The sequence below is a fragment of the Lepisosteus platostomus genome, chromosome 9 (assembly GCF_059453375.1).
Source record: "Lepisosteus platostomus isolate fLepPlt1 chromosome 9, fLepPlt1.hap1, whole genome shotgun sequence".
Taxonomy (NCBI): Eukaryota; Metazoa; Chordata; class Actinopteri; order Semionotiformes; family Lepisosteidae; genus Lepisosteus; species Lepisosteus platostomus.
The window spans coordinates 22,860,408-22,884,471 of record NC_142619.1 but is presented as its reverse complement, the minus strand read 5'-3'; the positions used below and the strand labels follow the sequence as shown (position 1 = coordinate 22,884,471).

General features: G+C 34.5%; 1 protein-coding gene and 1 long non-coding RNA gene across 5 annotated transcripts in view; one reads left to right on the top strand and one right to left on the bottom strand.

Annotated features, from left to right (window-relative positions):
- mgat4c (mgat4 family member C) overlaps positions 1–24,064 on the bottom strand; it is a 298,157-nt gene that overhangs the window by 10,750 nt on the left and 263,343 nt on the right. The window lies entirely within an intron of this gene.
- LOC148654645 (uncharacterized) overlaps positions 1–24,064 on the top strand; it is a 100,495-nt gene that overhangs the window by 25,186 nt on the left and 51,245 nt on the right. The window lies entirely within an intron of this gene.

Genomic DNA, 24,064 nt, shown 5'->3' with positions numbered 1-24,064 from the left:
TCTAGACAGTTTGTAACATTTTACAAATAGTACACAATTTGATCTGACAGTTACATTTTCTATCAAAGTTATTTATTGTATGATTTAGATATCTAGCCATCAGATGGCAGTAAAGGTACACATCAATTCAAAATCAATGCTGATCAGATACTAGTGCTAAACTAAGTATTACACCTGTTTACACTATATGTATGATAAGAACAAAGGTATTACTTCTTTGTGCATTGTTCACTTGAAACATGAGGTGTTTACTGCCTCAAGAGTAGTATGTTTACCTATAAAATACATTTTATCTGGTTGCAAACAGTCCATAATATATTTGCATAAGAGTATAGGTCCAACAGGCAGCAGTGTTTTCATCTTTGTAAGTCTATGAAACAGTAGACTACATACATGCCTTAGACAAATCTAACCAGGGAAAAAGTACCTTATATTTCACAGTAGCAGACTGATATACAGTACTCACTGATCCTTAAAAACATATTCTCATTGCACTATTTTGCTCCATTCCAGCAGCCAGGAGAGCACACATGTAGCGAGCTCAAGGGAAAATGCAAGTAAAAACTGATTCTGATTCTCTGATATTTACAAAAAAGTGAATGTATCCCAATACATATGATCAGTTGAAATCACTGGGCTAAATATAAAGTATATTTTTTCTAATATGATTAAACTTATGCATGGGATTACCCTACATAAAACATTACACTGTATTGATCATATATACAGTACATTTATATTAATCTATTGATAAGAAATGTAAATTGCTTGACTAAAGCAAATTTGGGTTTGCTGCCCTAATTATTTTGGATGGCACTTTACAAACTAAAGTCTTTAGTTTTACTTAAGTAAAATATAGTAAAGTATAGTAATATTTACTGAAGTAAATATTTTGCTACAGGCTGTATGGACTTCCAGGAAACACACCTGTATATTTTTTTAACTTCCTATGTATTACTAATTTAATGCTCTATGTTTGAATAATATCAATTTTGCTAATATACAGTGTTTTCTTAGGATTGTTTTCATTAAAGAGTTTGTGATTATCCAATTAAATGTACCATTTGTTTAATCGGAGCAAAGTAACTTTTAGGTATTTAAACAGTAATTCTTCAGAGACCTGCAACGGACGGTTCATGAATATTAGAAATTGATAGCCATCTTGGATTAGACTGTGTCTGGATTAAACTTTTTTTTCTGAAGGATCATTTCTCTTTGCCCATGAAAATATTGATGATGAAAAGTAAACCAAATCCTCCAAAATTTCACTCTCCTATGGTTTATATCCAATAAAACTCTAAACTTTGGCTTTTATTTAATACCAATTCTGTTAAAAATTTTAATAATGCACAATTTGAAATTCTGTTAACTTAAGAGAATAGAGCACATTCATAAGTCAGTTTTCTCTTGGCACTGAAATGTGATGGCATTGGTTATCATTTAACTTAACCGTCTGCTTGGGAAACTATATGTTTCAAGCACTGTATTCGATCTAAACTAAAGATCTGTCTTGGAGACTGTCCAATTTTTCTGTTTATAAAGTTAAAGGAAGTCCAAATATATTTGGTACTTTTAGTTAATAAGTCTGTATTCTACTGCATAGTGCAGTTTTGTTTGGTTGAGTTTGGTCTTGGATGATGACTTTTTCACAATTTTTTGTTTGCTGTTTTTGGTTCATTTGACAACCATTCTAATCCAAGCACTACATTAATAAAATTTTATACTGAGGAGTGTTTCAGAACATGACAGCGGTCTGTTTTATTATACAGATGCAGCCATTCAAAATGCGCGGGCGATACCACATTATTTTGCGGTGCGCTTTACGCAGTCTACCGCGAGTTACCGGTAAATACCGCTAGTTACCGTAAATTCTCCTATAATACCGCAAGCAAAATAATAGTATCCGGAATTTCCGCAAGGTGGAGCTAATAAAGCTCAACCTCTCATGTTTGAGCTGTCGCCATCAAAGTCTTTAACGAATATATTACTAATAGTATTAATAATGAATGACCTTGGACAAGCTGTAAACTCAAAGTATTGCCCTGGTCCACATTATTTTTTTCATTGACCGTCTTTGTAAAAGTAACACCACAGCATTTCGCAATCACGCATTTGTTTCCAATCATGCAAAGTACAGTAATTTTTGAGAATCGATTCACCATGCCTTTCACATGCTCATAAAAGAGATTGATTTAGGAACATACACATATTACTGTATGGAAACTGTACTGTATACAGTATGTATATGTATATTTAATGTCTTAACTGTGCCCGTTTAAGTATTGAATATTTATATGGAATTTTACCACTTTGAAGGGAAATCTTAGTACCATAGCATAAAAAGAATAGAAGCATACTGTAACGCGTGTGAAGGCCATAAACGATATTAATTTTGGAACTTAAACATACAGTATATGGCTGGTCTCGGTACTTTAAAGAAAACATACACACCAGTATTCCATTTCTCCCTAAACATTTTAAGCATCGAAGTCTTTAACTAACGTGATACCGGAGTCAACAAGCATACTTTTAGAATTTGATTAAAAGGGAATATAATATGGAACCGCGTATCTAAAGAAATTAATAACGATATAATTATATTCATGTTGCAAAAAAACTGCAACGGACATAAAAACTCCCTTGCTTTTAACAGAGCGTTCCATAATTTCTAACTGCGAAAATTATTTAAACTGCTACACTTATCATTCAACCAGAGCTCGAAATATCACAAGGATCCTCTAGAGCACAGCAAAGACTGTATTAAAAGAATCGCGTATCTAAAGAAATTGATAAGATATAATTATATTTGTGTACTTCGACAGGGCTGTGTAGGGCTGTTTCACCTCTCTCTGCATGTGACTCTATTCAAAAGCCATTTAGCAAAGAGGGGATGAGAAGAGTGACAAACTAGAATACTTTATATCTTTTTTTTCTGAACCGGGGAAAATCTGATCATGTTTCTCTATAACAATAATAAAAAACATTGCCACACCTGGACTGTTAAACCAACGCATTAGCACGTCAAAGCCCATTGAGGAGCCGGGCGCAATAATTGTTTTGTCCCTTGATTTACTGATCTGCATTAATTACAAAAATCGAGTTCCTGCTCTTTGCAGACGACATGGTCCTGCTGTCGCCCACAGAACAGAGGCTGCAGCAGAACCTGGCACTGCTGGAGCAGCACTGTCAGACCTGAGCGCTGACAGTCAATCTGGACAAGACCAGAGTTATGGTTTTCCAGAAAAAAAGCCAGACCTCCCTTAGTCTTCCTGAAATTGTCGGATTATGAGTGAATAAAAGCATCTTATTTAAAACAGGTTTCGATTCACATTATCTGGCGAGCCTTGTTTTGTCAAAGGACAGCACAAAAAAAACAGACAATACACGGGGGGGGAGGGCAAGCAAGAGAGAGAGTTTTTTACCCTCTGTCAAAAAAAAACAAATCACCCGGGGCAGAGACTCTGGGGGGATCATTGTGTGGTACAGAACGGAGCTCAGTCAATCCAAGCAAGTTCAGCGCTGATTCAGTTTAAAAAAAACTGCAACGGACATAACAACTCCCTTGCTTTTAACAGAGCGTTTCATAATTTCCAACTACGAAATTTATTTAAACTGCGACACTTATCATTCAACCAGAGCTCAAAATATCACAAGGATCCTCTAGAGCACAGCAAAGACTGTATTAAAAGTATACTAGTGACAAACTAGTATACTTTAGATCTTTTTTTCTGAACCGGGGAAAATCTGATCATGTTTCTCTATAACAATATAGAGATATAAAATAATATAAAAAAGATATTATTTTACATATCACCTTTATGTGATATCACCTTAAGGACAGCACATACAAGGGTTAATTGCACAATGGACCGCGCAAAGAAATTTAAAATAGTCTTTTTTAGGTGTGAGGGCAGGAGTGGATCGCAGAAGGCATAATCAGCAAATTAGGAAAACAAAGAACAGGACAGGTGAGACGTTTATCCAGAGAGCGAGTGATCAGAAAAAGGAACAGCTGTTACACCCAGGTTTTACGCTCTCTCTCTGCTGAATGAATAAAAGCATTTTATTAAAAATGCGTTTGCGTTTGTCTGGGTATTTACTTTGTAATCTGTGGTTTACATCTACTGTATTGCTTTGAGATGCCACTTTTAAAGGTGATATGTAAAATAAAGTTTTTTATTATTGTTATAGAGAAACATGATCAGATTTTCCCTGGTTCAGAAAAAAGACGATTAAAATCTGTAATCTTTCCACTTGTATGTCATCAGAAAATACAAGAAGTTTCTGCTTTGTGTAAGGATGGTATCAAAAAGTAATCTAAGTGGTGAGAAAGCTGTGCTCCTCAAAGTGCTTTACAGGATAAAAACAATAACAGCAATAGTGTTAAGCTGGGCAAACGATTTTTTTTTAGAAATACAAAATGAGATATAATGATGTGTTCCGGATAAGACATTAACGAGTACAACCCCCCTCTCTGCGGGAGTGCTGGCTGTGACGAATTAAACTGGTTTCACAGGTATTTTCAAAGTAAAAGGGGGCGAGATTTCCAGCAAAAGACACCTCCCCCCTCCAAAGCCAAGGAAGTACAGTACTTACTAGTTAAGAAAGCTAGGCTCCTCAATAAAATCGCTTTAACATGCTAATGCGTTGGTGTAACAGTCCGGGCGTGGCAAGCTTCTAATGTCAACTCGACTCGATTGGAAGACAATGAACATATTCTAGGCCTAAATGAATTAATAGCAAACATGGTTTACATAAAAGACATTTTTCCAAGAAAGTTTATAATAATATGATCTATAGTTGAAATCTGAGCCTAAATAAAAAGAAAAAGCATTTTCAGAGAGCAATCACACTGTGTTTATGTAGAAAAAGTGATTAGGTTTATGAGCAATCTAATTACTTATTCGTTTAAAACGCTATATAAAACAAAGTTTATTATTAATTTGCTGGACAGAGCTGTGAACATTATTATGGATAAGACAAAGATAACGATCCTGATTAGTTTAGAAATCTGTGTGCGCTGTAAGGTTTTTACTTCTTAAACTTTTAAAATACACGTTTCGAATATAAATAAATCATCTTCCTGGTACAGTATGTAAAGCAAATCAGCACGTCTTTTTTCTCCAATCAGAGGGGTTAGACGCTCGGTTAAAAGCAAAGGAGATTGTCTGTTATAGTGGACATAAAAACAAGAGTTCGCTGGCATTATATCCTAGAAGACACAGACTTCATGCTTAAAACGTTTAGGGAGAAATGGAAGACTGATAATGGAATGGAATGGAATGAATGATAAGTGTCGCAGTTTAAATAATTTTCGTAGTTAGAAATTATGAAATGCTCTGTTAAAAGCAAGGGAGTTTTTATGTCCGTTGCAGTAAAAGAAAATGCCTGACAAAGTAGGGTTTGGACAGATTCCAAGTGCATTTTTGCAATTTACGTTGCATTGTCCATTGTGCTGCTGTAATACAGTTTAAAATAAGTCTAAACTGTATCAGCTTTATTTATGGGTTGCAATTTAGAAAAAGTAAAAAACCGCACTCAAAATGCAATTTAGAGCTTTCTGGCAAGAGGAGACACCCAAATTGCCACTGTTTGTGCATGAACAAAGTTATACTGCTATTTCCTTAGATACACGATTAAAAAAAAATGTTGAATCCCCGGTGGAACACATTCCATAAGAATCAGCGCTTTTATATATCACCTTTAAAGGTGGCTTCTCAAAACGCTTTACAGGATAAAAACAACAATAACAGCAACAACAACATTGTATTTCATTGCACTTTGAAAACCAAGTAATCACTTAACTATATGTGCAAACGTTTTATGATATGTCGCTGTTGTGAATGTCTGTGGAGTGTATCTTATTTGCCTGTCTGTCCTGGCTCTCTCGCTCGCCCTCCCCCCCTCTCTCCCTCAATTCAATTCAATTGAAGGTGCTTTATTAGCATGACAGATGGGTACAATCAGTGTTGGGTATTTACTTTGCTTTGAGATTCCACTTTTAAAGGTGATATATAAAATCAAGGCTTTAACTTGCTTTAACTCCGCAAGTCTGAGTTCTCGTGTCTGTCCTATCCAAACCTGAAAGTATTACAATATGTATCTTTATAGCAGGTGGTGTACAACTTTTTAGCATAGATTACACTTTTATAAAATGTATTTAAAAAATAAAAAGGATTACAATCTAATCTTTCCACGTTTGATCCCAAGATCCCAAGAAAAATAAATCTAAACGGGGAGAAAGTCATGCTGAAAGTTTATTAAGATACTAAGAAGACAAAGATATCTATTTATGTTGCATTTGTCTGATTGTGAATCAAAAAACACATATATTTAAACACGCGTTTACGATTTAAATCAAAACGCGATTCAAATCAATATAAATGTTTATATTGTAACGCATAGGTGACTATTCATTGTTATTAAAATGACTTAAATTCGATCATGTTGTGATATTTAGAAATATAAATTTGTTTGGTGCGAGTGAGGTTTTATTTAATCTCTGACCAAGGGAAACGTTTCATTTTTTCAAAGAAATGTTTGTTAAAAAAAAAGTTATGGCTCCAGTGGGATTCGATCACAGACCGTGTGATGTGTAAGTCTGGAACCTAACCCACAGCGCCACCAGCAAGGTCTCATGCAGAGTGCTGAAAAAGCACTACAAAACATTATCAACAGACAATGTACAGCGTGTACTATTCTTGTGTTGCGGTACATGAATATAATTATAGCATTATTAAATTCTTTAGATACGCGATTCCATATTATATTCCCTTTTAATCAAATTCTAAAAGTATGCTTGTTGACTCCGGTATCTCGTTAGTTAAAGACTTCGATGCTTAAAATGTTTAGGGAGAAATGGAATACTGGTGTGTATTTTTTCTTTAAAGTACCAAGACCAGCCATATACTGTATGTTTAAGTTCCAAAATTAATATCGTTTATGGCCTTCACACGCGTTACAGTATGCTCCTATTCTTTTTATGCTTAGCTACTAAGATTTCCATTCAGTGGTAAAATTCCATATAAATATTCAATACTACAATGGGCACAGTAAAGACGTTTACTGTAAATCTTTCTACGACAGACCAACGGATCACAAGTGCCCCTGTCGATCAACCAATCACGTACCGCGGTACCACGCGTTGTCGTGCGTCACAATGCGCGACGCCGTAGCCAATTACCTCCGGTACGTGTCTGTACCACGCACTTTGAATGGCTGCATCTGTATCTGCTTGTATTATTGCCTGTATGGTTCTACTCCATATCCCCACTGCTGTCTTGATCTGCTTTGAATTGATGTCAATTCAATTCAATGCTTTGAATTGATGTCAGTCCTGTTACCATGCAGTGTGCCGCTGTAATTTTACAAGTTTTGTTAACAAAATGATCTTCATTGGCTATGCACTCTTCGACCAAATTATCACCATTTCATAAATCTTGATATATGAGTAGTTTTGAATATCCTATGAAAATAGTCATTCATACATACATTTTCTAACCTCTTTATCAGACACAGGGTTGCGGGGGAGCTGGAACCTATCCCAGCAAGCAACAGGCACAAGACAGGAAAAAGCCTGAATGGGATCCAATGGCAGGCACAGGCACAGACACAAACACACACACATACTCAGGCCAGGGTCAATTTTACCAGAATCAATTAACTTAACAGTATGTCTTTGGATTGTGGGAGGAAACTGGAGCACCCATGAGAAAACCCATACAAACATAGGGAGAACAGTCAAACTCCACACAGGAACTCCAGGAACTAAACCCAGGGCTCCAGTGCTGCAAGGCAGTAATGCTAGCTACTGCATCATTTAAAAAACAAACAAACTTTGAATACTTAGAATGCTGACAAATGTTTAGACACAGTAACCAAGCAATTTTTTTCATGCTGTATTTTTAACCTTTTTTTTACATACTGTACACAAGAACTAGCACAGCGATTCTCAGTCCTAGTCCTGGAGTATTCATGTGTTTGCTGGTTTTGCCAAGTTCTTAATCACAAGCTAATTTGTTGCAATTATCTATTTGATATATTTTTGTGAATGTGCTTTCAGCTCCTACAAAGCTGAATAAGATTTAGAATTGGTATAAATCTTGTGCTAATTAAGGTTTCAAGACAACCTTCATTCGAATCTGCAAGTTGAAATTTAACCAATTGGACTCAAGCAGAAGGTAAAAAGCACTGAACCGCAGTGGGAGTGTGAGGTACTTTCATTCCCTCAAGTCTGTTCATCATCAAAGATCAGCTCTTAAGAACAGTTTACTCCAAAAAAAGGGAGTACCTTCTTAATTAGTAATTTGAGGAGAGACTTTGAAATGTTCTGTGTGCTGATGTTGTTGGAAATAAGGCTGTATAACTAGGGACTTTTTTGAAATCTGAAATTGGAAAAGACTGAGTGAAAAATGTCTAACCTGAAAAAAACAGATCCGTTACAGGCCCCTATTAGCACTGGAGAAGTAGAACAAAAATCAACAGACACATGATTGAGACCAATGGTTCTATTGAATTAAACATAACTGAAGCAGAATAAAAAACTGAATGCAAGAAATAAAAAAGAAATAAAGTTGTATGGATTAGCTTTCACCCTTCTCAATAGATATTCATAAATAAACATGAATAATTTGCTGTGATGACTCAATATTGAAGAAAGAAATTTCATATAGATTTTTCCCTTGCCCTAAGTGGGACCTTTACTGATCTTTAGGGCTATATTATGCAATCAATAAACATATCTGTCAATTTGGCAATTAGGCCAAGGTTTAGGTTATACACACTTTTTCTGCACCATGATACTTTTCAGGAGATATTTCATAAATAAATGGATAATGAATGTTGACAAAACTACCAGCTACTAAATGAGCCAGATGTTTAGTAGAATGGCCTCTGCTTGTTTGTAACCTTTTTTATGTTCTTATTACGCAGGCCAAATAAAAGTTTATATTTTTGCCTTGTTTCTTTTGTATTTTTTACATTGCAAGGTTCCAATGCATTCCAGTCACAAATTTTATGGAACATTAATAGCTGAAGCCTTAAAGGTAGTAAAAATTCTGATTATTTTCAAAAATTCAAATTATTTTCAAAATTCTGATTCTTTAGTGGTGGACAGATATTTTTTAATAATCAACATGAATAATCACTGCCATAGATCCTGTATATGTTAGAATCACACATTAGCTATCAGTAGGGAGGAGAACAGAGTGATGAAGCCAATTCATAGACGGGGATTATTAGGAGGCCATGATTGGTAAAGGCTAATGGGAATTTTGGCCAGGATGCCAGGGTAACACCCGTACTCTTTTCAAGAAACACCTTGGGATTTTTAATGACCACAGAGAGTCAGAACCTCAGTTTTAAGTCTCATTTGAAGGATGTCACCATTTTACAGTATAGTGTCTCCTTCGCTATACTGGGGCATTTGGACCCACACAGACCACAGGGTGAGTGCCCCCTGCTGGCCCCACCAACACCTCTTCCAGCAGCAACCTTAGTATTTCCCAGGAGGTCTCCCATCCAGGTATTAACCAGGCTCACACCTGCTTGGCTTCAGTGGGTTACCAGTTGTGAGTTGCAGGATGATATGGTTGCTGGCATAAACGTAAAGAGTAAGTATTGCAGTTATTTCTTTCTTCAGATGAATTGTGGAGAGGAAGAATAATACAATCACCAACAGCATCCACTTGGGCAACATTTTACACCCTTCCTTTGTTTTCATATAATTGTGGAATCTGTTTTTCATCAATTCTCCAAATTTTCTTTTATCTTTTACTGTATAACTTTGTGTATTTGAGTATATTAAGTGTACATACTGTATGATTTTTAATTATTCTTGTTTTTGGGTAAAAAAATATAATGGGCGACAATTCTCTGCTTTGTGTAGAGAAGGGTCCTTCCAATTTACTGTAGGTAAAAATTCAGGTTACAGTACATAAAGACTTGTGGAACAGAAACTTTATGTAGGTCAGGGAGTGGGTGTGCAGTAATGTAAAGGCTCAGAAATGGAATATGACATCCACAATCATGAGTACTGTGTTAAGAATAGTCTTACAAGAATTCACGCAATGCGTATGACTGCAGAATCTGAATAATTATTACCATTAGTATTTAGAATGAACTTTTACAGTATACTGTATATGATCTTTCATTCCAAATTTCTTTACATATAGGAGGGAGACCCACTTTTCCCATCAACAAACGTGCAGCAGTTACAGTACTGTGTCCCAGAAACCCCACTACACAGAAGATTAGGTAGAGAACTAATACATTTCTGCTCCAAATAAAATAAGGGGGCACTTGAGGAAGGCCAGATTGTTCAGACTGGAATTTAGCCAGGAAACTGGGGTTAACAATGTAACAGCAATTGCAATGAGATCTTTATTGACCACAGTATAGACTCCAGCTTAATGTCTCATAAATAAACTATACTTCTGATGAATTAACATATCTTTGGATTATATTTTTTGGCTAGTAGCACTTACAAACAGCTCAATCATTTATGAAAAACAACCATCTCTACTTTAATTTTCTTTTTGTCATATGAGATACAGAATCAACCTAAGGTTATTAAGATTTAGTGTGATTGCAACAATTACTGTACAAAATAGCTATAATTGGTCTTCATTATTAGGTTCAGTTATTCTCTAGATTGTTTTTGTGGTTTCTTAATTGATATATTAACATTTTAAACTGAAAACAAAATCTTGTTCTTTCAGGTTCACTTGTGAATCATGCACAGTCACTAACATTAAATACTATTTAAACTTTGTTGAAATTTCAGGATTGTTAGTGTTGTAGTTGTACTATAATCATGCTTATTGTACTGTACATGACTACATTTGCACACAAACATCCATGAATGCATTATCAGTAAGTTGAATATCCCAATAAGGGTCGTAGAAATACAGACTTGACCAGAAGTAATAGACACTAGGCAGGGCTAAGGTAGTGCAGCTTCTCTCCTGCTGTATAGGATGAAATTTCGTCAGAGGGACATGGAAGATAGAAGCAGCCAGAATCACCTGTTAAGCCTTCCCAACAAGTCTTTGGAAGATGGGAGAAAATTACAGAACCCAGAGGAAGGCCATGTTAACACAGGGAGAACTGCAAACTTCACACAGACTGATACATACGTCCAAGGAGTTGTAAGGAAGCAGCTCTAACACTGTGCCAACATGCTGCCTCACATTTCAATCAACACACTAAGACTAATAATGGTGATTTGTCCAATGTTGACAATACAGAGATGATATTAAGCCAATTAAAATCACTATTCACCTTACAGTTAGCATGCTGGAATGACATGAAGTTTAAAAATTTATTCTGACCTGACATTTCAAAACCTTTTACTATGTCTGACTCAGCAGTAAAAACTGCATTCACCATCACTGAAGAACATTGCAGTTTCTTATTTGATGACTCTAGCAGTTTGAACTGGAAAACGAACATTGTCTGCAAATTTCTGAGATCTCTAACCACAACTTAATTTAGTTCTAAGTGCAAAAAAATGGTTAAATGATTAAAGTGTCTTGTTTCTTTTTGAATACCTTTAATTGTAAAGAATTTGTGGTTAGAAATAAAAAAAAAACATACACAGTATATAATACAAGGTCTAAAGCGTATCCATAAACTTTAAGGACATATTATTTTTATTGATCTAACTGTGACTGTTATTACATTGCATAATTTTATTTTGCATGGCTTCTAGAGGAGGGCAAATTCTTTTGTTTCACTAGATGAGTCAATGTACTGTACTGTATATTGTACTAGATTCTCATATGTCACACCATTCTAGGACCCTTAATACATGATTTGTGTAAGAAAATTGCAAGGGAAAATGGCAACAATTTCATTTATATTACTCCATAGAAAGAATAGTAAGTACCTTTTCTCTTTAACAACATGGACGTTTCTCCTGTTGTGCTACTAGGACGTAAGGACATACTGTAGGTAATGACCCATATGACTAGTGGACACAAATAATACCTGGTTATCCATCATATAGGCTAAATGCTGTCAACACATATCATCTACTGTGCAAATGTAGAAAAGCAGTTTCAATCCACAGTATATGCAATGGTTTCTGTTGTTATAACAATTATGAAGAAGAATACTGGTTTATAGCGCCATATAGTTTGTTCATTAATTCAGTTTTCTGAATCTATTTGAAAATCCTTAGCAAAGAGCACTAACTTAAAAAATGAAAAATAGGTAAAAAGTACGATAGATCCAAGTTATGTCTTAAATCCCTCATACAGTATGTCCAAGTCTTTGTCTTTCTCAATTATATTAGTCTTACCCTTTTCAGGGTACCATCTTTAATTTTGTTTTATTTTGTTTAGAAGAATATGTGTTTTCACTTGCAAAATGCAAAATGTACTGCAATGCTGTTTATTCTTCATTCAAATTGAAAGTGGGGCTTGCAAATGCAGTACACAGCTGTGTTCTCTATCTTTTGCTTTTCTCAGTTATTCGTACTCTGTTATCAGGAGACCTACATCAATTTATATATATTAAATGTACTAATAGTTCCGTTGCTTATTTGCCTTGAGTACTTTTCATATCTTCAGGGAAGCTTTCACACTTAGATACAAAGGGACAAAATAATGTGCTCTAAACTGTGAAAATAAAGATAAAACTTTACCTACTAAAAACTGGTGGTCATCTATTATGAGAATTATATATTATAATCAACTCTTGATGTATTACAATGCTGGGGACAGACCCTAAAGAGTCTCGAAAGAGACTTCTGCTTCTGTCTTCTGCATATACAAAAGGGTAAGTAAATAGTCATGGGCAGCTGGTTTACCATCCTCAGTGTTATGAAAATGCCAAGAGCTAGTTAAAATTCACTCCCATTATTCTTAGTGGTTTTATGCTATTAAAACATAAGCAGAGATCGCAAAGCTTTTCCTTGTAAAATAGTTCAATACATCTGTTTCACTCATCTAGTGAGCTACAGTATGTAATGCTGATGAGCCCTAGTAAGGGGAGAAACAGCTACTGTATCTATAGCTTCTAACTATCTTTACAGTATGGAACTAGAAGTCATTTTGGACAGCTCCACTACTGTACATTTAGCACAGTGAAACGAAAATAAGCTTAAACATATTTGTTCAAACATATCTATCTGTTTTTGGGAAGGAGAATACAGTTGAAAACTGAATGCAGTTTACAATAAAAGTTTGGGAGAGATGTTCAATCTCTTTTCAGCTACTCTAACTTGTAGTCATTCTGATGTCATTTATTCAATTTAAAAAAACTGTTTCAATATTTAACTGTATAAATACTGTACATAAGCCTTTGCTTCTTTGCATTTGTCTTTGCATTTCTCCTTCACCCCATCTCTAACTTTGCAGCTACCCATTGGCTAGATCTTCACTCAGAATGGGGGACCCATCCTCCTAGTCCAATAGCCAGGGAGTTGCCTTCATCCAAGCAAGAACTAATTCTTACTATGACTAAACACATAAGGAATTTTTCAATAAATTTAATTTTGGGTGTAACTCTTTGTGAAATGGAAATCTAACTGCATACAGGTTGAATGAACACTTTCACTGAACTCTGTAAAAGACATTGCACACATTTGTAAAAAAAACACAAATTAATCTCCCAGTCCAGAGGAAGCAGAATACACAATTATGCATTTGAATAATTTTTAAATTATCCGGTTCATGCCATTGTGCATTCTGTTGAATATTTGAATACAACACTTATTTCATTATAATAAATATTAACGCTCAGCAGATCATTTTAATAATTCTCCACATGCTCTGATAAAATCCCCCAAATCCCTCGTTGAAACTGTTCAGAGCACATTTATCAAAACCTGCCCACCTCATAATTAGTAATGCAAAGAGACAAGACTCAATCAAAAACAAAAAAAAAATGTTCATAATCGAGCTTGAACTACAGCAAAAAAGAAGAAGAGCCACAATGTGAGAAGGATCCATTATATTCATACATTAAATATAGGAAATAAAATACAACAATATAACAGAAGTGTTCATATTCCCTGATTTGGTTTTTACTTTGGTTTCTTCTGTCTTTTGTTACAGCAAACTTTTTCGTAGTTTTGTTTTTCTATAACTGCTGTACATTTTTTCTGAGAAAATTTGGGGTAAATGATAGTTTGCCAAACCACATTACATAACATAATCAAGTACTGTGTGTCAACGTCTATTAGCAAATAAACTTTCTTAGCTTTATTGACAGAGATTCAATATACATGAAAAACTTACAGAGAATATATATATATATTCTATATATATATTGTTTAAAGGACAACATATGGCTTTATCTAACTTATAAAGTAGAAGTGAAAATTGTCCTCTGAACAGTATAGTCCAGCCCTTTATATACAGTATGAAAATGTGCACATTTATGTTCTTTGGCACAAATCTAAGATTATTTTCTCATGAAAATCTTAAATTGACTAATAAGACTGCTTTCAAAAAATCTGTTTTGTCACAGTATAATATTTGGTACTTTTTCTTTCTAAACTGCAAGTAATCTTCCACTATTTTTTAAAAACTATAGTATGTCCATACTGTATGTATCTAGAGATGCAAGATTTGAATACAATTTCACATCATTCTCCACTTCTGCTTAAAGCGAGTATGAATCTACCGTAGGTAATAAAAAAGACTGTTTTATTTAATGCAGAGAAAAGGAAGACACATAATATATGTACTCAATTTTGTTTGGTACTCATACTGATATTATAAACTATAAATAAACAATAATCTTTGGATTAGAGTAGTGATTTCTCTTCCACAAGGTGGTAGTAGGCTCTGGCATCCTTGAATTTGTCCATTCAAATGACTCTTGGTAAACAAAGAGCTCTTGAAACTTAAACTGGAAATAAAAAAAGTGATTAATCACCTTGCATATCTCAGAGAGAAATGTAAACTCCTGTAGTTATGTTACTCGTCTGCCTTATTTACAGCATACTTACTTGTACTTAAGTACTTGAGGGTGGTGGCTGACATACAACTCCCTATACTAAGTTCAGTTTGTGTTTCTTGTTTATGTCTGCAAGGTGCCTCAGCATTCAATAACACAAATGGAGCTGTACCTTGTGCAGTTGAGTAAAAAAATAAATTGAAATAAAAAAGGAAGTCGTAACCACAAAGTTGAAACACCTCCAAGTGCATCAGGAGCTGGAAATGATGGGATCGTAAATGTAAATGTACTGTAGTTGAAGTTCAAAGTCTTATAAAATGGAAGAAATGTTGCAAATTCAAGACGAGTATTGTAATTTTCTGGAGAGGTGGACAAATAATTACTTCATTGGCAAGGTTCCCGAGGTGCCATAATCACCTTGGTATTAAATAGTCTATGAACTAAAGGGCTGTACTGTATAACGTAGTAATTCTTTTAATCATTTATGTTTTTCAAAGCATGTGGTGTTAAATATTTGTATGTCTTTTCTTGATGTACTGTATACCAAAGGATGCAAAGAATTAAGAATGCAAATGTAAACTGTAAAATGTAACTTTTACATTATTTTTTTGGAAGCACCACCCTATGTAAAAAAAAAAAACTAAAACAGAACACCACTGGAATAGAGCAACTCTGAACTGGTGGACTTGTGCCAACAAACTAAAGGCAAACTGTTAATAGAAACACCCCTGGTATTGTGAAATGTGCTAATGGGACTTCAAAATCTTCTGTGTATAAGACATTCATTTATTATTTAATCTAGAGCACTGCACCCCCAACAGAACATTGCCCACTATTGCTATACATACAATATTTTCTATTGTACCCAGTGTAAAGTGTTCTATTGTATTGCCTTGTTACCAATTTATATATTCTGTATGCACAGAAACACTAACATTTAGGTGATGTCTATTAGAGTAATTTCACTAACAAGTATACAAATTCAACATGTCAAAAATAAAATCATCTTGGAAAATATTTAATATAAATAAAGCAAAATCAAACAATCATGTGGAAACTGTTCTTGAGTTCAATTTTGTGCAGTTTTTGCTGGCAAATTTCAAAACAGGCCTTAAACTCAATGTGAAAGGTCTGGCCCCGGGGTCCTCCACTCTCTCTGTCTGGAGAGTTCCATTAAGAGCTGAGGCCAGGCAGCAGTCAAGCCTTCAAGCACAGAATCAAAGGTTGATGGTCCCCCAGTGAGGAAACACATTTATGTTTAGGAGAAATAAAGCAATTAAGGCTCAGATTGGAAGTATGCAATATATACTGCATGAAAGAAGGTATTATATCACATTTGTATACCCTAGCCATGGTGATACAGTATTCATTTGTACAATAGAAACCACATACTATAGTACAAAAAAAACAACATTTTCAAAGTTTCATAGTAAAGCTTGCTGAAAAGACACAGAAGAGGTGCAAATACCTCTTTCACCTTCAATCCATCACAATTGGCTAAACTAGAATCAATACCAGGAGAAAACTACTGTACTTTACCTTTCACAAATGAGTTGGAAGGTTTTTAGGTAAGACACCTTAAGCAACATGTCATTTTCTGAATGCTAAATTAATACACAGCTATGTTCCATTTATTGAAAAAAAATAGGTTCTGAAGGAACATTGCTGTGAAGTCTGAACTTACTGTGCACTGTACACATTATTTTGAAAACATAATTTGAACAGTGAATGAGGGAATAGGGCTTCAAAATGAGCTAAATATCTGTGGGGTATTTAATTTAAAGTGGTTTTGCAATATCCTGGTGTCGTGTCATCAGTCTGTGCTTAAGATTGATTTAATTATTACAGATGTTATACTGTAGATTTAAGTGTAAAATGATTTTGTTTCTCTGTGTAATATTATTATAATTATTTATTTTGTTCAGATTTTAAATTCCCTGACATTCATCTTCCAGTCCCTGAATACTATTTTTTATAAAAACCATACATGTCTTAAATCTGTTTAACAAAGTCATGTTTGTAATAATATGATATTTTCAAACCTTGTCATACATTATCATCCATTTCTATTTAAAGTATGAATACAGTATCCTTTATTTTTATAATTGTATTGTATTTGATTTCTCAGATAAAATTCATGTTGAGCCTCATCACATAAAACTCAACATTCAAAAGAACACAACTTATTATAAATCTTGGAAACGTCCCATTTTCATTATCTTCTGAAACAATGGATTTTTTCAGTCAATCATTTCTTCAGGTGTCCTTGAACAATGGTTCACCAGATAAATAGCTATATTCGATCCAGAGATTACACCTAAATCCCCTTACATAATTCCTCTAGAGACAACAGCATAAATTGCAAACAATCGCCCAAAAGCCAGTCCTTTGCTTACAAATGATATATTGAAATTTGTTCTTTTAATCTCTTCTTATCTACAAATATTTCTAGTGCAGTCCTAAAGAAAAATAGAAAGTTCTTGCTAATCTATGTAATATAGTATATCAAATATCATATCATAAACATAAAAAGAAATGACAGCATGATTTTACATTATAAATCGTGTTTGCTGTTATTTTACTGATAAATTAATTAAATCCACATTTAAAAATGTCAGATGATAAATACAATACAGTACATGACTTTTCCTGATAAATAGAAACTTTAATTATAATTTTTAGTAAAATGTTAACTATAACACAGTATTTATAATCATATTATTGTAATAAGATGATAAGAATTTACAATGATAAACCTCAAAGCTTTAGCTTTGAGCAAAGAAGACTGAAGACTAAAGGGAATGGATACATGCACTTAAAATCATGAAAGGTATTGACAAAGTGAGTCTAAAGAATTACTTGACAACCAGCAATGAAACAAAGACCCAAAGATACAATTAGGCACCAAAAGGGAGTGCATTTAGGACTGAAAACTGGAGGTATTCTTTACTGAAAGTGCTATGGGCACCTGAGACAAATTGTCCAGCTATGCTGTTGAAGTAGATACTGTACACTGGGACCCTTAAAGTAGTAGCTAGACAAGACCTTAAGATCAATAAGCTACTAGAAAATAGATGAGCGCAATGAGTCAAGTGACCTTCTCTCATGTGCAACCCGTCTTATGTTTGAAGAAGGATATGAGATGTGAAAAAAGGGTTAGCTGATTTCTTGCTGCACAAAGACTTCTTTTGGTACAAAACATTCCATGCTTAAGCTCTTTTGAGTTATGGCAGGGACGGGAGTTAACTGATAAGAGATTCCAAGTGCGAGATGGAGACTCCCTAACTATGGGAAGATAAGATCGGCCATTCAAAATGTTCAAGGTCTTAGGAATGTCCGAACACAGGTGACCTCCCCCCATTACCATGGTAACAATTTGCGTCAGAAACGGCAGAAGTTTGTTATATAAACTGGAGCTTTACAACAATTCTCTGAACAATATATTGTTCCTTGCATGCAATAAACAAAAAAACAATACTGAGCGAGGTGGCTAGGTAAAACTGTGCTTAAGTATACTGGGGGATGGAGGTGTGGTGGAGAGTAAGTGATCTGATAGGTTGACTAATCCTATGCTTTCCCCTGCAGACAAAACGAGAGATCCTCTGTTGTCAGGAAGCGGGTATTGTAACACTGTTGAGTCATTAATAAAGGTTTAAGATCAATACAGTTTAAGATCAATAACATTTGGTAAGTTTATTAATTTATTGAAGATGCACTGATTCAAAAATATTTCAACTTGAGCATCATCAATAACAGAAAGAATCACACAAATAATTCAATAATAGAAAAACTATTCAGTAAAATATATGAGATGTATCTAACATTTAAAAAGATAAATCAATTAATTTTATCAACCTCACACAATCTGCAATCAGTGAAATTAAGGCTTTTACTTTCATTACTTTGAAATAATTGAAAGAATGGACTGGACTACTGTGGTAAACTGAATGTTATATTCAATTGAAATATAAACATAAAAAATACAGTCAAACTATAATGGAAAATTACTCTGTTATTTTTCTAAATTCATTTTGTTTCAGCTTTAAAGGAACAAAAATATTATGCGTAAATAATAATGAACTCTCTTGGGAGAAAAAAAAAGTGTTTTCTTTCTGAAGAACACCAAAAAAGACCTTAATGAACACTTTTCCTTGTCTTCTCTATCACTTTATAAAATCTCTATTAGTGAAGCTTTCTGTAATGATCATGAAGCTATAGGGAGCACCCTTTAATGAGAAACCTTGATGAAAAACCCGTTTTGAAAGAGAAAAAGATTAATAATGCAGCCAACTGAAAGCAATTTTCCCACATTTAATCTTCTTACCTATTTTACATTATTTCCCCAGGGAATTCTGAACTTCACAGATACACAGCTCTGCACAAATAATCAATTAAGCCAGAAGAATCTCGTGATTTCAGCAGTTGCTTTGTGTCAGACCTTCAGCTACTTCAATAGATTTTTTTCTCAACCAAAATGAAAAAAAAAAATACGAGCAGTTTCTATTGATAACAACATAGTAGCATAGAACAGAATGATAAGTCCCTGAATGGGGGGTGGGCTGGGGTGTCTTTTCTTCTTCCATTTTAAGAAAATTAAAAACATTAAGCAATTAAATACCAGAAACTTTGTTTAGTGCAGCATTAAAATCAGCTTATAAAATAAAAATAATCTCATTTGCATTCTTTTGTGCTTTTCCTATCTAGGAAAGCTTAAGAACATATGCAGGATGCATTAAAGAGGGATAAATACAGTATGTACTGTACATTGCAAGTAAATTCTCCTGTCAATACACCCAGAAGGGTTGTGAAACATTTGTAGAAAATGTCAACAATAAAAAAGAAATTGGAACAGATTTAGTGATCTAAGGCTTAAATTTGAACATAAGAAAACACAGACAATAACAAGTAAAAACAGTGTTTTTTCTCTTGTCCTTTTGAAACAGATGACTTGATGTGATACTTCCACTGGGACATTGTATAATAGTTCCTTTTCTTCAAATTACTTCCCATTACATTTAGACAGCTTTCATTTGTCTTAATAATTCAGGTTAAGCAAGTGAGTTTATCACTTTGTTGTCAAGTGTCTCATAATGACCCAGTGTACACTAAACCATTGGCTCAACCACAGAAGTACTGGAATGTGCAGAGCAGCAAGTCTTTAGTAAGCTTTACATACTGTAATTGCATACTGTCTTGAAAGAATACATACTTCAACTTCAGCACATACCTCACTTTAAAAAAACAATTAAAAATGAATAGGATGCTACAACTTTAACCAAGGTTATAATGTTTTTAAGCCGCCCCCCCGTGAAAATAGGCTTATATGGTTTTTCTAATGGTTTAGAAAAAGGATCCCTATGACAAAGTTCATGGGGTTATATCCATTACGTTCTTCAATGAGTACCAGCAAACAATGTTCTGAAACACATCTAATGGCTACAGTACATTCTAACCTTGTCTGGCATGTCATCACTATCTGTTCTGTTCATGTATTGTAAGAACTGGGTTTTTGTGTTGGCACATTATTGTCACCTTATAGACAATGGATTCCCATCACTAGGCAATTATATAACATGATTGCCTAGTGATGGGAATCCGTTTCTTGACATAAACCTATCCATTAACCATCCCAGACTCTCTACTTCAGTCTTTTACAAACCCACGGATTCACACAGCTATCTCCTGTACAGCTCATTTCACCCCCAAAACACTAAAAACTCTCTCCCTTTTTCACAGTTCCTTCATCTACGACGACTCTGCAGTGATGACATGGATTTCCAGAACCAAGCACTCACAATGCACTCCTTTTTCATCAACAGAGGATGTCCCACCCATGTTATTGACAGGGTCCTCATCCGAGCCAAAAACAGCCCCCAGACCATCAATTCGATCAGGAACCCCTGGCCTAACAACCACATTCCTTTGGTGCTTCCCTTCCACCCCAACAAACTTTCTATTCCTAGGACCATTAACAACAACTTTTCCATCCTACAGGATGATCCCTCCATTGGGACCCTCTTTTCTGACCGCCCCATCATCTCATATCGCCGACCACCTAATCTGTGTAACCTTCTTGTTCACAGCTCCCTTGACTGCCCTCAACAATCACCCACACTACTGTAGGTACTTTCCCTTGCAACAGAGCTCGCTGCATCACCTGCAAGTACACATCTAACACCACACTCATTCAAGGCCCCTCAGACCAATTCTGGATCACCCAGGTGACCTCTTGTACCTACAGAAACCTCATATACTGTATCTCTTGTACGAAACGCCCAGCTATCTATGTTGGGGAAACCTGGAAGGAGACTAGGAGACCGCTTCAGAGAACATGTCAGGGCTGTGAAGATTAAAGATTTCTCCAAGCCTATAGTTTTTCATTTCACCTCAGATGGCCATGATCACACTGATCTCTCTGTCTGTGTTGTCAAAGAAGGGTTTCTTAACTCCCATAGCAGAAAGACATCAGAAACAAAAATTATCCTGAAACTTGGTTCACACCTTCCCTCTTCTCTAAATGACAGGCTTGTTTTCATGCAATCTTCTCTATTCTCTTGCAGGTTTCAACTTCACACATCTCTTTACCTCCCTCCACTTCACACCACCTGGCCTCTCTGCCTCTCCCCTGCTCCCACCTCCAACAGTCTCCCAGCTTTTGTTCTTTTGTCTTTTTCACACCCGAAGAAGACTCCACAGCTGGAACATTGTGTTATCTTTCTTGTCTTTTCAGCTCCACATAAACCTATTACTTGTTCAATTATATAACATGTACAACCTCAACTGACAACTTCAATGTTATACATTAATCCTACACTAAAGATACAACTCTATGCTGTTTTTTTGTTTTTTTCTTTTCTCCTCATAGCTAGTACAACAATGAAAGGAGATATAATATAGTATTAGGTAGGCTGATGTCTTTGGACTGACAATTAAACAGAATAAACAGGATATATTTTTTCTTTTAGACCACAAAAAACTAACTAATAAAAAAGCAAAAACAAAAAATATGCTAAGAAAAAGCTAACAAAAATAATGGCAATGAAGATCCCCAAAATATATTACTAAAAATAAATACTAACAGAACTGTAAAATAAGATGTAAATTAATCCCCCATAAATCCAGTATAAAGCCAGGCAGGCAAGACATGTCTGTTTGGCATTGGTAGAATACATTATAAGTACTGTATAGTATTATTTTCACATTCTTACAGTATTTGTCCACGGGGAATAATCCTATTTGACATAGGAATGGCAGTCAAAACTCAATACTAAAACAAGAATTGTATGCAAATTATCCTTCATACAAGTATGTAGCACAAAATGAAAGCACTGAACAAACTCTATGACCTGACAGTACAAAAAATATATATATAAAAAGGGAAAAATCAATCTCGACAGGCTGGAAAATTAAATGTGCTGATTTTAAAGATAGGCCATTTTGTGGTGATAGGTCTGTAATCCAGAATACCTTGTGCCCAAAATGAATGTTTTCACCCTGTTTGAAAATGCTCATTCTGTAAGGTGTGTGCCAAAAGGCTTCCAAAATCATAATAAAAAAAAAATTAATGGTAAATATATCAAAGCTCAGAAATTGACTTTCACAGAGGATCTTGCAAACAGAAAAGAAATCAATACATTCCTAAGTTAGAGGCATTTATTCAGGTCCTGATCTTTGTGTTTCCTTGAATGACATATTGTAAAATGAACAGTGTTTTTTGTAATTTATCGTTTTATTGTTTGTGGCTTTTAATTTACTGACAGTGAGAGAAAATGTAGGTCTGTGATCAAAATCACTATAATATATATATATAACAAATTAAAATTTTGTGTAATAAAAGCATACAGTACATACTGTAAATTTAAATCACTGTAGAGCATGCAGTTGTAAAATAAGTCCTTGCACCTCACCATTCTAAACACCAATGCTAGCCTTTATACACAACACAGTCATTATAGTACATGAATTTAAAACAATATTTACTTTCCAGTTCTAGAGTTAAAATCATCAAGTGTAGTAGGAAAATGAGCCTTCCATGGTAATTTTAGTAATTTTAATTTATAATCTTTAAAGTCTTTATATTAAGAAGACAAAGCAATAATCCCTTTAAAACTATTTTAATTTATCAAATTCAAATCAGGATTTAATTAATAATTTAATCACTTTAGTGCCAGCTATTATTTTTAAATGGATTTCAGATATGATTTTTTAAAATAACAATGCATTATACCCTTCAAGGAAAAATATGGTGCACTGGGTAAAAATAAGAAAAACAGATACAAAATACAGCTTTTTACCATTAATTATTTTCTATTTGTATTGTTTGTTATTTATGTAATCTCTCAATCTACAAAATACTGTACAGTAATTCCAATGTAAATCCCACTCCTTACTCTATGTGATTATGAGCTCAATAATGTACAGATCCAGCCATTCAAAATGCGCAAAGTATGCTGCGTCAAAACGCAGGAAGCGTGACGCATCACAACGCATCATACCACATGTTATTAGAATAGTATCCGGAATCACCTTGTAACACCGCCAGGTGGAGCTAATAAAGCTTAACGTCTCATATACAGCATTTGAGCTGTTGTCAGAAAACGCCCGGTTTCGAATCCCGGTCACTGCAGAGGAAAAATCTTTTTCCAATTAAGAATTTAAGTTGTGTACTCTTTAGATTTTTAATAATTTTAAACTGTGTACCACAGCATGTTAATCATTAAACATTAAAAATTCTGTATGTTTTATAAAAACAGGATTGCTTAGTTGGGAAAAGTACACAACCTTCCACCTTCATCATTAATATTTTAATTATGTATAAATATTTTATGCATCAAAGCCTTTACAGAAGATATTACTAATAGTATTAATAATGAATGACCTTGGACAGGCTGTAAACTCAAAGTATTACCGTGGTCCACTTTCTTTGTAACTGTCTGCAGACTGCATTGTTTTTACATGCTCCTTCTGACTATATTAAGTTTATATACTTTATAAAAAGTTATAATATTTTAACCTTCTCTATGAATACTTGCGCTTGTTATCGCAGTAAAAAAACTAATACTTTTTAGAATCCGCTAAATAGGGAATATGATATTGAATTGCGTATCTAAAGAAATTAATAATGATGTAATTATATTCATATAGCTCAAATTATCAT